The sequence below is a fragment of the Leptopilina boulardi genome, unplaced genomic scaffold (genome assembly GCF_019393585.1).
Source record: "Leptopilina boulardi isolate dan_hultmark-lab unplaced genomic scaffold, ZJU_Lbou_2.1 LbouV2_179, whole genome shotgun sequence".
NCBI classification, from domain to species: domain Eukaryota; kingdom Metazoa; phylum Arthropoda; class Insecta; order Hymenoptera; family Figitidae; genus Leptopilina; species Leptopilina boulardi.
In genome coordinates, this window is record NW_026137728.1 from 730298 (window position 1) to 742972 (window position 12675).

The 12675-nt window shown below is 26.0% G+C and overlaps 1 long non-coding RNA gene across 2 annotated transcripts in view; it reads right to left on the minus strand.

Annotated features, from left to right (window-relative positions):
- Positions 1-4628: 4628 nt before the first annotated feature.
- LOC127277766 (uncharacterized) overlaps positions 4629-12675 on the minus strand; it is a 209552-nt gene continuing 201505 nt past the window's right edge. For both annotated transcript variants that reach the window (XR_007842405.1, XR_007842404.1), the window contains one exon: positions 4629-5160. This is a non-coding gene — a long non-coding RNA (uncharacterized LOC127277766). The remainder of the gene's footprint in view (positions 5161-12675) is intronic.

Consider the following 12675-nt stretch of genomic DNA (forward strand, 5'->3'; position numbering starts at 1 on the left):
GAATTTAAAAATTATTTCTTTTTCTTTACAGCGGTAAATTGTCGTTTTAATTAGCTAAAATTTTTAAAAATCTATACAATTAGTTAGTCACTATTGAGTTTCAAAAAAAATTTTTATTAATTTTTCACTACGTGTTGAAAAATTATAACTTGATTTAATTTAACATCGATTTTTGAAACCAATTTGTCATGATATATCAATTGCGGATTTTTTTTTTCGAAGTTGAGTTATTTTAAAGGAGGTAATGAAATTATAAAATAGTTTTAAAAAAGTCTTTTCCACTTCAGATCACGTTCCCTAGATTTTCTTCATTGCTTTTAAATCGAGGACGCAGTATAAGTTTGAAAGAATGTATTCTATTGTTTTAGAACTTTACTCACGAGACCAGGTGCACTCTTTTAAAATTAATTTGATTGTCACACATATATACAATTTCTATTTAAAGTCCACTGAATTTTATTACAAACCCATTGTATCTTCTCACGTTATCCGCTATATATATATGTGTTACTTTTTATTTTATTATTAAATAAAATTCATTGCAGTATTTATGAAGACATTTTGTTTCATTTTTAAAAGTATAAACTAAAAATTATATTTAAAATTTTTAACTACGTTAAATTTAAGAAAATCGTAACTTTCATAATTTTTTATCAAATAAAAAAATACGTATTTTCTTATTTTTCATAACAATTTCAAAAAAAAATTAATTACTTCAAAAAAAATTTCAAGTGAAATGCCCCAATTATACTTGATAGAATTGTTTTAAATTGCACTTTGATTATAATTAAGTCGTGAGTAAAGCTTGTAAATTATGTAAAAGAACGCTATATTGACCCTGTTTGAAAATTGTCACTGACGATAAAATCGAACTGAGGTCGAGTACTCTTGAATTTCTTCGGGCTGATTTGAACAAGAAAAGCAAGTTTTATTGAAACGAATCTCAGTTCGATTATTCGACTAAATATCTTTGAGATCGGTCTCGGCGAAGTTGAACTTTTTCAAATCTCTGTGAAAAAGCAGAAATTCTCGATTTAGTATCATTCGAGTATATACTTTCTTAACAGTACAATTCAATTTCCCGGCTGGGAGTTCTTAAAAATACTATTAAACTTTCAACCAAGGTCTACATTGTATATATATATATATATATATATATATATATATGCATTCGTGTATTTTGTACTGTGGTTTTCGAGAGAATATTTTCTAGCTACTTTAAATTTGTTTCTACAAATGTACATTACTTTGGCACATTTGAAAAACTAAACCTGAAAGTGAAAATATTTTTTTTTGTTTATCGTTCGCTATATATATTATTCTAAATAGAGGATCGTTTCCATATTTCAGAAAATAAAATTGTGTACACGTAGAGAGACTAGACTTGATGTTATTTCAGAATTTTAAGTTTTACACGTTGCGGATTGATGATCCGTCACATTGTGAATTCACACGAGCTTTTTTTGGGTAGAATTTTTTTTCTCCTAAAATTTTTCTTTTTTTTACAAGGTGTAAAAATTACTTTCTCGATTATTTTACTATATAGATGTTTTCATGAAAAAGCAGGATTTTTTTTAAGGTTTGCTTTTATACTTCCATTGAGGTGGAATTTTATTAGGTTGTAGGTAAAATAAATTCACTTAATATCTTTCTTTAAAATGTTTGGAGCATTTTTTTTCGGAGGATGTGGTTTTTTATAATTGAAATAACGCCGTTGATTATTTGTATTTTAAATATTGTTTTAAATAATATGTGTCAACATTTGGGAACTGTTAATTTGAAACATCTTTTCTTGTACAAGCGGAAGTGTTATGAAAACAGATAGTGCGTACTAGTTTTGACGTAAATTTAGAAATGCAACAAAAAATAATCTTTTTTTTCTGCTGCTAAGGGTATTATGGATTTTTTCTGTTTGTAATTATTTTACTATACCAACATATTAAAAATAACAAAATTACAAATATCTGATTCTCTGATATCAAAACTCCACGTTCTTTATGATACTCAAGATTCTTATATAGTTGTTATTATCTCAAATTTAAAAAGTTTTCCTAATTATTTAACAAAATAACAGATAATATACAGTAATGTTGTACATTTAGATTATATTTGTTTTTTTTTACATAATAATGAGACAGTGACTCTTTTATGCAAACAAAGAGAATTGTCATAGAATATAAAAATGGTGAAATACTCTTGAAAATTTTTTGCACACATTGAATATAAAATGACGCATATAAAAGAGAGAGAGAGAAAAAAAAAGAATAGTACAAAATTTTATTTAAAGAGAAAGTGAGTTTATTTTTACGCGACAAAATCGAACAACTTTCGAGATGCCCTAACTTGCTTTTCCTTCCTCAATGGCATTTTCTTATATTTTGACATGCGGGAATAGAAGAATCCTAAAGCTATTTGCCTTTAAAATTGAATCTCGCGAATTCCACAAACTCTGAACAGATGTATATATATTTTTTTTTTATATAAGATTTTCCCGTGTATGATAAAATAATTTAAATATTTGAAATTGCAAAATATTGTTTAATATTAATATAACAAATTATGCGACGACTTTAGTCGAAATATAATATAATAAACAAAAATTTCATTTAGAAATTCGTTAACTATGATACCATAAAAAAGTATAATTTTTTAGGTAAATTTAGTGAAAAATAACATTTAATAGCAGCTGCAAAATAGTTAACTCGAAAAATCTTAATTTTCACTTCACTTTCACCCCATTTTCACTTCATTTTTACTTCACTCGATTTTTAATTAACTTTCACATTTCACATTACTTTCAATTCACTTTCATTCCATTTTCACATCACTTTCACTCAATATTCACTTCATTTTCACTTCACTCAATTTTCACTTTTCTTTCAATTCACTTTCACTTCATTCAATTTTCACTTTCACTTCATTCAATTTTCACTTCACTTTCACTCGATATTCACTTCACTTTCACTTCACTCGATTTTCACTTAACTTTCACTTTTCTTTCAATTCATTTTCACTTCACTCAAATTTTCACTTTCACTCGATACTCACTTCCCTTTATTCACTTCATAGTAAAAGGTCTTTAAAATGGAGTGAAAGTGAAGTACATATCGAGTGAAAACAAAGTGAAAGTGAAGTGAAAATAAAAATCGACTGAAAATGGAGTGAATATTAAGTGAACCTGAAGTGAAGTGAATGTGAATTGAAAGTTAAGTGAAAATCGAGTCGAAATAGAGTGAAAGAGAAAGTGAAGTGAAATTAAAGTGAAAGTAAAGTCAAGATTGTAGTTTTATATTCTGCATTTTCCAGATAATTAAGAAAGGGGTTTAACATTATTTTTTCTTTTCTTGACATTGTTCCGAGTGGAAATTTTTATAAGTAATTTTTGATCGTCATTTTTTGTGTTAGTGAAAAAAATATTAGTTAAATCGCGCTAATATCGTTAAAGTCTATATACAAGTATACTTGTGAGAATATAATTTTATTAGCGTGAAAAATAGCGTATGAAAAAATAATGACATTAGTGCATGCTTCTGGTGTAAAGTGACCATAAGGAATAATAACCCGTTACTTTTAGGAGCCAACGAGGTTCTCTCTGGTACATTCGTGATGCTTGTTATTTGGAAAAGAAAAAAAAAGGCAAAAAAAAAACGAATGGCAATACGATGTTCGTTGAAAATGTTGCTCGAGCGAAGAATCGCAACTTTATACGTTGCGATGAATCCGTGTCAAATTGGTTTTATCAGTTTCATGTGCACAAACACTCTTGACTTTTAGAAACGCAATACTTTATATATATATATATATATTTATATATATAGGTACACATACAAACACATTCCTTTTTCCAAGTAGTCTTTGCCTTCCAGTAATGGTTGCTGAAAAACTAATCAATAAATGTATATATTTGAAATGAGAGTTTTATAAACTTCCCTCAAAGTCGGGTACATGAAGTAATTTTTTTATTACTTCATTTATTATGTTTTCATCATTAAATTTCTAATTCATAAGATGAATGAATTTTTTTTTTTTTTTTAAAGAAAAAGGAAAATTAAATTGAAAAATATAAAATAAAAATTGTATACGTACGTAATTAATTAACGTTAAAAAAATCTTACGTAATTTAATTTATTAATAAAATCTATATCTTTTAATTATTATGAAAGTTGAATCAAAGTACTCGAGTTTACTCCATTGGGAATTAATATGTATGAAACAGTTTACCACACTGAAATGTCAAGATAACTTATATGGCCGATTTCACGTGAAACTTACCTATGATTAAATTTGGACAATTATAATTTCTTTTCTAAAGAATAAAAAATATATATTTAATCCCTTGACATGGAAACTTTTTCTTGGACCGTTTTGGGCCCACACAAACAATTTTTGCTACTAGACTGCGAAGGGGTTAACCGAATTTAAGATTTTAATATTATAGAAGAGTTTCTAGGACATAATTCGAGAAATATTTCTCAAATTCTCCAGAATTATTTCCACTGTATAAAAAAACCTATATTAACAAATATATTTTAAATTAATGTAAAATTTTAACACCCTCCAATTTTATTTATTTTCATTCTTTATTATAATTTATACAGAAATACATTTTCCAAAGTTTATGTCGACTGTATAAATTTACGAATGGGGGAAATTTAGGATTTGCATAAAATTTGTTACTGGAAAATCGTACCATGATCGTCCCGTTGCTACATAAAGAGAATCAGTTATTGCGGATTAAATCTGTTCTCATAGGTCTTATAAGTAGAGCGATTTAATACCCGATTCATTACTTTCTAGTTAGACGGTGCTACATGTGAGAATTATGGAGAAAGATTAAATCTTTGAAGGTGCACATTCAATGGAGGATGCAATTTTGGGAGAGAGAGAAAGAGAGAGAGAGAGCATTACATTTTTCTTTTTTTAATCTTAAATACTAATATATAAAAAATCGATATAGATTTATATCATTTAAATTATTAATAATTGTCGAGAAATATTTTTTATTTTAAAATTGCATGATTATATAACAATTTAAAAAAGTATGAAAATAAAAATTAATAAAATTCTAAAATAAAAAAAATGTCGTAATCAGGAAGAATCGAACTCTGGTCCTAGTGGTCGTATATCCAGTACGGTAGCCACATAGCCATGTCACTAATTCTGAAACAGAAATTAAAATTTTTTATTTAATTCCTCCATTTTTTCTTTGTTATTTTATTTTTATATTTTTTTAATCCAAAAAGATTTTACTAGATGGAAGTAGATTTTTTTGAATTAAAAAAATTAATGGATCAAATTCGAAAAACTACATGAATTTTTTCCAATCAATGATACTTTTTTCAGTGATAGCCACCCTAAATATTATTTACAGTTAATTTTTTTGTTTTATATTTAAAATTATATTTTACAATTATAATAGAGAAAAAAAATGTTGCGTGCTATGAAGTTTTACTTTTACCAACACATTATTTATTGATCCACAGTTTTTCTGAAAATAAGTGTTCGTGACGATTAACTAAAACTGATATTTTCGTCATTGATTTAGCAGGAGAAATTATCGTCCACGATTGCATAAAATTACTGATATATACAAATGAAAAGGAAAACTTTCTTTTGCAATTTATAACAAGAGTGAAGTAAGATTGGCGCCATCACGTATTTATTTAATATATAAGGCAAAATTTCTGAAATGTAACAATTCAAACAAAATTTTTTCTTAGATCGCGCTGCAATGTACGTGACATTTAGTATTATGAGTGACTACTTTTCCCATAAATTATTATTAATTTTTATCCAAAACTGTAGAGGGGTAAGGGGATTCAAACTTTGGTCAAATATGAACAGTGGATTTTTTTAAAAATCATAACTATACCGGATGAAAAAAACTAACCTATATGTTTTCGAAAGTTTTTTTCTGCTCTTTCGAATGAAAAATAACTAAACCAGAAAATAGTTAAATAACCTGTCAAAGTAAAAGTTTACAATTTTACATAGGAAAAACCCAGCTCGGATACATTGTTACCTGACAACAACAATAGACTTCGGAGAGGGGGGATAAGGATATACACCATTAATTACACAAAATTTATAACAATTAAATTATTTATTAATATTCACTTCAAAATTTAGAAAAAGTCAAAATTGGCAGAAGACCGAAGGAGAAAATTCAAATTTTATTTATTCAATTATATTTTAATAATAATGAGATCGAATCTGAAGAAAACGACCTTAAATTAAAATAATTGGGACTCACTGTTCGAATTTAAATGATGACAACGACGATTATTACCTCGTCTGAATTTTACACTTTACATTTTGAAATATTTCACCAAAAGAGAATGACACTAACTCGATGAACACCAGGATGAGAATGAGAGTAAAATGGCCGACAAGTCAAACTCGAAAGCGTCGCTAATTAGCGACCTCTCTTCTCGGTGTCATTTATATTAATTAATATTCAATACAATATCCGCAATCGATAATCGATACGCGGCCGTCGGTAACGTAGATTCCTAAACTATCAGATGTTGAATTGATCGATATAAGAAGTCCATAGGAAAATGGCTGCTAGTAGTATTTTAACAGATCGTCAACAAAACAGCATTTTCGTCTTTCTAGTGTTCTTGAATATTAGGAACTCATCCGAATATATACACCAGGAAGCTCTTTCCTTGTCGACTTCCAATCTCAATGATCGTTAATGATGTCCTTAACATCTTTGTAATCCGATGAGAATCCTTAATGCCTCGCAAGTGTTTTTCATATAAAACAAAATGATAAATCAGAGTTGATATTATTTTAGGTTATTTGTACGCTACAAAATTATTTATATATTAATACGGTTTATAAATCTATAATCAATGTTAATACAAAAAGTCAGTTTTGAAATTTTTCCATCATCGAGTCGAGACTGATGAAATTGAAATGTAGATATCAGATGAGGTTGGAATATAAAAATTGTGGTGCAGTTGCTTTGCTGGCACGTTAATATGCACCACTTGTGGAAGTTGAGCCTTTTCAGTAATACTGTTATTCTCTTCGTATTCCGCGCCTGTCGACAAACTTATTCTGATCGCGAGACTTTGAAAATTAGAATGCTCTTCACATTTTTCACGAACTGAAGAGAAAGTTTTTTGTATTATTATTATTATTATTATTATTATTTATATTTTTTTTCTATACAATAATATATTTTTATATATTTGCTAAAAAAAAATGTTACAAACGAGAAATATCAAATTTAAAAATTTTTTATTTCAATGTTAAAAATATTTAATAAAAGACATTATTTAAAGGCAAAAAGAGAATTTTTATTACAAATTTAAATAAATTTCCTCTTTAATTTGAGTAAAATAAACTTTTTTCCATTTTTATTATAAAATTAAATTGTAATAAATTAAGTTTTAATTTTAAAAGTTTATTTTTCATCAATTATACAAAAAAATAGTGCCAGGTTTTTTTAAACAAAATGTGAAATTGTTTTTAAAATTAAATTGCGAGTGTGGAAAATTTGCATTTACAACAAATTGGCCGCAGAGTGATTGTTTTTTGTATTTAAAATCGTTTCACAATATTTAAATATATACGTAACAGTTCACGCAAATGGAATTCTAGTTTCAAAAAAAAAAAAAAATTGTACATCTTGCTCTCTCTCATAAAATAAAGAAGCGTGCAAAAGGTTTAAAACAGAATTTTACTGGAGTGAAAAAAAATAAAAAATTTGCTTACGTGTTGCGTTTAAAAATATGAAAATGATGGACAGATATTTACTTCGTAAATGAAAAACTTCATTTAACTTTTTCTTTTTTTTTTGGAGTATCTAAATTTAATACACACGAAGAAATTAGATATACAAAGTATATAATATATGATCTAGTAAATTATTTTCCTTTTCTTTTTTTCTAATTATATATAAAAAAAATGATTTATAAATATGACGGTATACACATTTCTTTAGAATTTCATTTACTATATATGTATAAGCGAAGAGGAAATTCATTACTTGTTAAATGATTCTGTTACCGAGAATGAAAACCAGTTAACGTAAAGAGTTTTGCGTTATTAAAATTAGAAAAAGCGACTTTTACGCGTGTAAACTAATTACAAGATATTTTCATTTAAGAGCAACATGTGCTGCTTCGCTCGTTTGAATTAGTGAAGAGCTGAGCTTTTCTAAGTATATAGTGAAATTAATTTTAATTAAATTGTAGGATAATATTTAATATCGTATATTTTTATATACATATACCGTCGGGGATATATTTTATTTTTACTTATAGATATATATGAAAAGGGATTTAAATTACACGAGGCAAAAGATCTATATCTATTTTTTTTCGCCTTTCAAAATGGGTTAATTTACTAATTTAATATTTAGTCATTTATTATAATGGATTTAAAAAATTATTATTTATAGATCGTAGTTTCTATTTTTATTTCTATTTCTATATATGAATTCATTAATTTATAATAAATTTTATATAGTGTTGGAAAAATAAATTCATGTGTTTTATTGACATTAAATAATAAAAAGCAAAAAAATAAAAGATTGAAGATAAAAAAAAAAAATTTGTTCACATTTAATAATGAAAAATCGAGTGAGAATATTTATCTCTCATAAAATTTTTGTTGACTCTATGCGAGAATACAATATTTAGCGAGAGAGAAAACTCTCCACTTGAATTTAGTAACGAACAATTTTCGCATTGTTCTCATAGTTACATCTGCCCTGAACCCTACCAAAGTATTTTTTACCCTCTTTTAGTTCTCTCTCTCTCTCTCTCTCTCCCTTTCTCTGTTACTCTTCGCCTATCCATTTCCGTGGAAAGCTAATTTGTGAAAGTTCGCAAAACACGTAGAATAAATACGTTCTTCTGTCTGACGTGCAGCTCGTGTAAAAGCGCGACAAACTATATATATATATGTTGGTATCGTTCGTCATGCACCAGGCAAAAGTAACGATATTATCGTCGGAGGTGACATAATTGTTCAGCTAAATGATAAATAGGTAGTCGCAAATAAGCGATCGTTCATAACCACTATATTCTATCGATCGTAGACGCGCACCAGTGTTACTGATCTATTTATGTCACCCGATCTATAACTTGACAAGAGACTATTAAATTCATATTTTATCTCACAACATATATACAATTTAATTATTGCTATTGTTATGTAACAGATTAAATTTTAATAATTTTATTTATATTTCCTAATTCAAAAAGAATCTATTATCTTCCCTAACTTTATCTCGATTTAATTCAGTTTAATTAAAAATTAAATTTGAACGAGGCAATAAAAATTAACGATTTATTGTTAAACTATTTATTTATGAACAATTTTTAAATGTTTATATTGAGATAAGTTTAAAATTTTTAATAGATCGGTTGTTACTTTATGTCAAATACGAGACCGGACGCGCGCGTGTTAATTTTTTGTAATTTAATAACATAAAATTTTGAACGAATCATAAAATTTATTTATTAATTTTAAATGTTTAATTTTGTATATATATACATAATTTTTAACAATATTTTTTATGTTTGTTGACTTTCAAGAAAAAATTTAAGATTCCCAAAACCGAATTCGTGAAAATGCAACATATAATTATTACTATGATTAAATACATTTTTGCGTAGACCAAGTCAATCATCTCAAAAGTTTGCTTATCAAGTTAGTAAACAGATAATTTCATTTAAATATCACAATAACAAAGAAAAAGAATACAATACACAATATATTTTTCTTGACCATTTTATAACTTCTTTAACACAAAAACTGAAATCACTGTAAAAATTTTTAAAAAATTATTTTTAATAGTGAAATCACTGTAATCACTGATAATTAGTTACAAATTATCACACAATTTTTTCTCATAAAAAAATTATCATGTATACTGAAATCACTATTACAATTACAAACTAACACTCAATTTTTTCTCACCAAAAATATTATCATGAATACTGAAAACACTGTAATCACTAACAATTAATTACAAACTAAATTCTTCATTTTTTCTCACCACAAAAAATTATTCTGAAAACACTGTAATCACTTTCAATGAATAACAAACTGACACAAAAATACACAACTTTTTCAGTAGTGCTATCATGTGCCTACCGTCACCAAATGCACAGGCTCATCCCCTCTGTTATGTTTATTCTATTTCTGCACCTTCATTTCTACAAATGTTTCAATTAAAAAAAATGTTATTTAAATACAAATGACTTTAAAAAAATATAGTAAAATTTGGTTTAATGGCTTTTTATAGGACAAGTAAAAGATATTAAGAAACATCTTTAACGTTTCGGAATCTGTACCGATTCCCTCATCAGAATTTATTTCATCTAAAAGAGTAATGTTACAATTAGAACTACTTTTAAGGTTATAAATTCAAAAAATGCGAAAAAAGAAAAATACGTACCAATTAATTCTGAGGAATTAAATTTTAAGAATAGTTGTGAATCAAATAAAGGATCATTTCTGAAAAGAATATTGTTTATGTAGTAATTTAAAATTTTTTAAATCTTTTTGTTATTAAAATCAGAACATACCTGTTAGCATTATTTAGAAATTTTTATAATATGAGAAAAGTTGTGTAAAAAATTAAATTATTTAAAAAATTTTTTTTTAATTATTAATATTATAATGTATTTTTTGATCAATTTTAGTTGAATCACAACCATTAACTGACAAAAACATAGAATCATATGACATGTGGAAAATAAGTTAGGTTAAGTATTGTGTAAGCAACGCAACGTTTCATAAAGGGGTCAATCCATTATATTTCGACTGAAGTCGTCGCTGACTAATTTTTAAAAATTATAATACTTTGCAGGAATGATTTTGAAGTTATCAAGATCACGAAATGAAAAGAATTTTATTAAAATTTTAATTATTTATTGCAAAATATGAATTTAAAGTTTATGAGGTGCTGAAAACTGTCAATTTTTTAGCCATTAGAAAATATGCAAAAAGAACAGAATTTACCATAAAAATAAAAAAAAATTGTTGTAATTTACTAAGAATGAATATATTTATCATTATCAATTGATATAATTATTTAAATATGTGAAATAATATATAAAATATGATTTTCAAGTTCGCCTGTCAAATAACCTAAATTTGCAAATTTCATCTATTAAATGTGAGAAAGAGAAGTCATTAAATTGAAAAAAACCTTACCAAATATAAAGTACCTGTGACTAACTTTTAGTTTTTCTTAGCACTTTTTTCCTTTTTTCTTCATAAATGTGAAATAAAAAGCAATAAAAATTGGCACTTTGCTTATTTTCACTATTTTCAAATGTAAATAACTTTCTTGGAGAAAACTGAAAAATTACAAAACTTGGGCAATATCTAATTGATCACTAAATACATACACTGGAAAAAAATTCGCTTTGGTCCCGAAGATACTTTTTGAAATAATTAAGTTTAAACTTTTCACAATTTTTATCAGGTTAATACATGTAGTTTTTTAAGGTTCGAAGTTAGGTTTTATTGGTTAAACATTTTGAACTAACTTCAATTTTATAAAAATCACATGCATTAACCTGATAAAAATTGTGAAAAATTTAAACATAATTATCTCAAAAAGTATCTTCGGGACCAAAGCGAATTTTTTTCCAGTGTGTGTAGTTAGTGATCAATTAGATATTGACCAAGTTTTGTAATTTTTCAGTTTTCTCCAAGAAAGTTATTTACATTTGAAAATAGTGAAAATAAGCAAAGTGCCAATTTTTATTGCTTTTTATTTCACATTTATGAAGAAAAAAGGAAAAAAGTGCTAAGAAAAACTAAAAGTTAGTCACAGGTACTTTATATTTGGTAAGGTTTTTTTTAATTTAATGACTTCTCTTTCTCACATTTAATAGATGAAATTTGCAAATTTAGGTTATTTGACAGGCGAACTTGAAAATCATATTTTATATATTATTTCACATATTTAAATAATTACATCAATTGATAATGATAAATTTATTCATTCTTAGTAAATTACAAAAAAAATTTTTTATTTTTATGGTAAATTCTACGTATTTTTGCATATTTTCTAATGGCTAAAAAATTGACAGTTTTCAGCACCTCATGTACTTTAAATTCATATTTTGCAATAAATAATTAAAATTTTAATAAAATTCTTTTCATTTCGTGATCTTGATAACTTCAAAATCATTCCTGCAAAGTATTATAATTTTTAAAAATTAGTCAGCGACGACTTCATTCGAAATATAATGGATTGACCCAAAGACGTTATGATATACGGAGTTTTACAAGAATTTGAAAGTCTTTTTTACGAAAAACAGATTTTACTATATTTATAATTAATTGGGACATAAAGAATTTTAATTATTATTATTATGAATACTGAAAACACTGTAATCACTAACAATTAATTACAAACTAAATTTTTCATTTTTTCTCACCACAAAAAATTATCCTGAATACTGAAAACACTGTAATCACTTTCAATGAATAACAAACTGACACAAAAATACACAACTTTTTCAGTAGTGCTATCATATACCTACTGTCACCAAATGCATAGGGTAATCCCCTCTGTCATGTTTATTCTATTTATGCACCTTTATTTCTACAAATGTTTCAAATAAAAATAATTTTATTTAAATACAAATGAGCTTAAAAAATATAATTTATGCATATGTTGTATAAATTAAT